The sequence below is a fragment of the Prionailurus viverrinus genome, chromosome A1 (assembly GCF_022837055.1).
Source record: "Prionailurus viverrinus isolate Anna chromosome A1, UM_Priviv_1.0, whole genome shotgun sequence".
In the NCBI taxonomy this organism is placed as follows: domain Eukaryota; kingdom Metazoa; phylum Chordata; class Mammalia; order Carnivora; family Felidae; genus Prionailurus; species Prionailurus viverrinus.
In genome coordinates, this window is record NC_062561.1 from 137,198,458 (window position 1) to 137,203,140 (window position 4,683).

Consider the following 4,683-nt stretch of genomic DNA (forward strand, 5'->3'; position numbering starts at 1 on the left):
ATCAGTCTTGGTGGAGTGCTGAGGTGGACGATCAGGGCTGAAGCCCACGCTTCCGCCATGTCCTACAGCCATAGTCCCTGAGCAGCCAGGTGTGCGGCTGATACTTCCCACAACCCAACGAGCTAATATCTGATCCTTCTATACCCTGGGCATGCAGTGCAAAACCACATGCCTGCTCCTGCTCTTGTTTCCACCATGAGTTTCTCCTCACATGCTGCTTGTGCTGTAGTTCACCTTGTCTGCTTGACATGGTATATTTACTGATAGATTTTTTTACTTAGGTTTATTTATTTACTTTGAGAGAGAGAGAGAGAGAGAGAGAGAGAAAGAGCATGAGTGGGAGAGGCGCAGAGAGAGAGAGAGAGAGAGGGAGAGAGTGAGAATATCAAGCAGCCTCCATATGGAGCCTGATGTGGGGAGATCTCATGAATCATGAGATCCTGATCTGAGCTGAAATCAAGAATCAGACGCTTAGCCAACTGAGCCACCAAGGTGCCCCAATTGATAGATTTTCTAATGGTGTTTTTCCTTTTATGGGATAAACTCTACTTAGTTATGACGCATTTTATAACACATTTTGGCTTTGATTTGTTAATTTATAAACTAAAACTTTTATGTCTATGTTTCTAAGAAAGATCGGTTTGTAATTTTATTTTCTTGTCTTTATCATTGTCCAATTTTGGTAGTAGGCTAAGTTGCCTGAAAAAATACATTAAAGAGTTTGTTTTCTCTCTACTTTCCTGGTCCTTTGAAGCACTTTGTAAAGAAGGATTATCTATGGAGGTTTGGTCAAGTCTTTTGTCAGTGGGAAATTTTGGTGACTAACTCCATTTCTTTAATGATTTTTAAATGACCTCAGAACTATGAATGGAGAAAGATGAGACATGAGAGATTCCAGTTGGGCTTAATTTAAATCTAGTTAGGTAGGAAGGATATAAAAAGATCTAGGAATAGGACAAGAAAGGACTAAGTTTTTGAATTTGTAATTTTGATTAATTAAAGGCTAAATTTAAAAACCAAAGTAGCACTTGAATAATCTTTTGTGTTACCTCTCCTAAGCCTCTCAGGCTTTCAGTCTAGAGCCAGGCTTTACAGTGGAGGTTTGAGTCTCCTGGTAAGTGGTAATCGCAGATAGTCAGAGGGTTGCATGGCTTTCCTACCAGCTGTTTTCTTTCTTTTTTTTATTAAAAATTTTTTTTACATTTATTTATTTTTGAGAGACAGAGTGAGACAAACTGAGAATGGGGGAGAGGCAGAGAGAGAGGGAGATACAGGACAGGAAGCAGGCTCCAGGCTCTGAGCTGTCAGCACAGAGCCCAATGCGGGGCTCGAACCCACAGACCGTGAGATCATGACCTGAGTCGAAGACAGACGCTCAACCAACTGAGCCACCCAGGCGCCCTCCTCCTTTATAAAAAAAATTTTTTTTTGCTGGCTGTTTTCTGAGAAGTGACTCCAGGATTTAGCCAGTTATGTGTTCAGTTTCTGTTTCCTAGGCCGTAGACCTGTCCTCCTTCCCTGGGTTTATGACTTGGTGTAAGCTCTAGACCCAGGCAGCCTTCTAAGGCAATTAAAACAAATGTAGACTTGTTTCATGATTGGAAGAACTCCACTCCAGCTTCTGTTTTGGAACAGGTTTAGTCCTTTTACCCTGTAGAAGCCAAACTCTTAGCTGCCACTACCAGCGTCTGAACCCTGGGTCAAGCAAATTCCCAGCTTCAATCTGTTCCTGACCTTGAATTTATGGTCCACTGGAATCCTTATCTTCCTTTCTGAGGCTAGCTGTATCTTTTCAGGTTTTTCTTTTCTATATTTATATTTTTCTATATTTTTACTTTAGGGAGAATTTGTTAACATTTGTATAAAAGTTGTCAACCATATAACAACCAGTGCTTTTGTTGACTTAATTCTAAGTTTCATTGGTTTATTACTCATCTTTGATTCTTCTATAACTGGTCCTAATTGTTGAGTTCTTCTTCCCACTTCATTGGACTCTTTCTTCAGGTGAATTTTTGGGGACTGGTACTTGGGTATTATGGTTCTGAATCCTTGCATACTTGAATTTGTATTTATTTTGCTCTCACAGGGAACATACTTTTTAGACATAGATACAGAAAGTTCTTCTCATGCTGTTGCTCTTCTCTTTTCTGGCATTGGGCTAAGAAAGGGACACCTTTTACTATAATTGTCATTTTTAAATAAATGTTTGTTTCTTCTTTAATATATGAGTAGATGTTATTTTATATATTTGAACTTCAGAAATGTTACCCACGGTGCCTTGGTGTAGATGGTCTTTCTCCATATTCTTTCTTGAATCTCATTGAGTCCTTTTGACTGAAAGAGTAAAGATTTTCTTAGGTGAAGTGTAGATATTTCTCTCATTTCTTTATTATTTCTCTGGTGTACATTTAGTTCTTTTTCTGGGATTCCTTTTGTATAAATATAGAATATCTCATATATATGTGTTATGTGAACTATATCTCTTCTCCTTTTCATCTTGATCTTTTCCCTCTGAGTCCTGAGCCTATGAATCTAATTCATAGATTTGGTTCTATTCAGTAACTAACCTAATTACCACAAATGGAGCTTCCTTCATACTCCTTTGTCCTATGGTACTGGTATGAAAAACAAATGCTCCTGAGAGGTAGAGACCATTCTTTCACTCTGCTTCTGTTATGGTGGATTTTTCACCTTCTCTCTTTTGAGGACTGCAGAGAGGCTGACGTATCAGAGCCCCAAGGTGAGACACTAGGAATAGCTTTATCTACCTCACACTTGGTAAAACCTGTCTCTGGCTGGAGATCTCAAAGGCTCAACATACACCCCAAAGGGTGGAAGAGCACCAAGGACTCTGAGATGCCATGTGGGAGTGGCATCTCTCATTCTTCAAGTCACACTATGATTATAAGAGCAGTCATTTTGTTTTTATACATGCAGTAATAGAATCTTTTTTTTTTTTTAATTTTCACTTAGGGAGTTAGAGACAGAGATAGAGATACAGATAGAGCCGGCGAGCAAGAGTGCCTTTGTGCTGTGTTGCGGGGGAAGGGTTGAGGGAGAACACATTTGGAAAAGGAATTTAGGGAAAGAACATAAATATCAAATGAGCATTTATTCCATTATTTGCTGGGTGGTGGTATATATTGGTAACCTCTCTTTCTGATCTTCAATGAATTGTTCAGTAAATTCTTTGTTACTCAAAGTAACAATTGATGTGATTTTATTAAAAAATATTTATCAAGACTTTTTTCCATGCCATAAATTTATTTACAAACATATCAAGTATGTTGAATTCAAGAGTTTGATCCATTTTTCAGACTTTGTATCTCTTAAAATGCTCCTTTTCACATCTGTTTAATGGATTAATTGAAACATCCTTATTTCTTAAGCAGTTGGTGTCTTACTATAAAAAAAAGGTTCAGCAAATCCAGATCCAAAGTACACAGTCATCTTGTTAGTTGCTGCCACTTGTTTTCCACTGAAAATGGCAAATTCTTTCCTGGGCCCTCCTCACAGTGGCTCCTGCAGACTTTAGGGGTTGTCAACCTCCAGATGCTCAGTCCCAACATAGTGATGTTGGAAGTTTGTGAAAGGCGCAGAGACCCAAGATGAAAGGAATGGCCTCAATACTTCTTTTTTATCTAATATGTAACATGGTAAGATAGTTGTATCCATTTATTCATCTCTTTCTTCATTATTCATCAAATATTTTTGAGTACCTACTCTATGTCTGGTGCTATGCAGGCTCTAGGAATATAGCAGAGAAGAAAACAGTAAAAATTGCCACCCTCAAGGAGCTTATGATGTTATGTAACAAGAAGACTCTGTTTAAGTGGAGCCCATATAAATAAACTTATGGAGGGAGAAAGATTCGTACAGTGGCTTTGAATCCCTCCTCCCTGGAATTTGTCTGTGTCATCTCTTCTTTTACCTGTTCCTATATGATACTCTTCACTCTCATATTTTCAGGTTGCCTAGAATTCCTTTTATCTGTGTATCTTAGCTTCTGACATTTGTTTCCAACCCCCTTTGGCTCCAATGACCTATTTTGCATATACTCTCCAACTACACTTTGGCATTGATCTCCTAATGAGTTCTCAATTTTACCCTCTAACCCCTAATCTCTGTGGTTGCTGTAAAAGACCCACTGCCTCCTCCTCCTCAACTTTTCAACAGGTCCCCAGGACCAGGCCTAATTTCTGTTTAGGCATTCTATAAGGAGGATCTGATAACATTCACCATATGCCCGAGGGACATGCTCCCAGTTTTAATCCACGAGTATTTCTGCATGAAAACCCGGTTTATTTGGATAAGAAGTCTGAATCTGTGTGTGCAGAAGCACACACACTCTGCGCTGGTTTTCTGTCCATCATCTGTTTCCCCAGAGCACTTCCATGCTGTCACCAAGGACAACTGCACACAGGGGCTGTCTGCTCTCAGGATGATTGAAGCCATTAATAATTTACCAAACTCTGGCTGCTGCCTTTCATTAATTATCACTATGCTAATGATGTCCCTCAGGAAAAGAGAAAAGTAATTCCTCCTCCAATGCAGGCTCAGTGGAGACAGCCCATATTTCATAAATAAACCAGGGGTAGGCGTTTTGCCTTGAATCTTTTTGAATTCTTCTTTTGCAGAGATAGAGGAGGTATAAGTAGACATAATCAGATAGAATAAGGCAGG

The 4,683-nt window shown here is 39.2% G+C and overlaps 1 pseudogene; it reads right to left on the reverse strand.

Annotated features, from left to right (window-relative positions):
- Positions 1 to 3,377: 3,377 nt before the first annotated feature.
- Positions 3,378 to 3,569, reverse strand: LOC125175137 (cytochrome c oxidase subunit 7C, mitochondrial-like; annotated as a pseudogene).
- Positions 3,570 to 4,683: the final 1,114 nt, after the last annotated feature.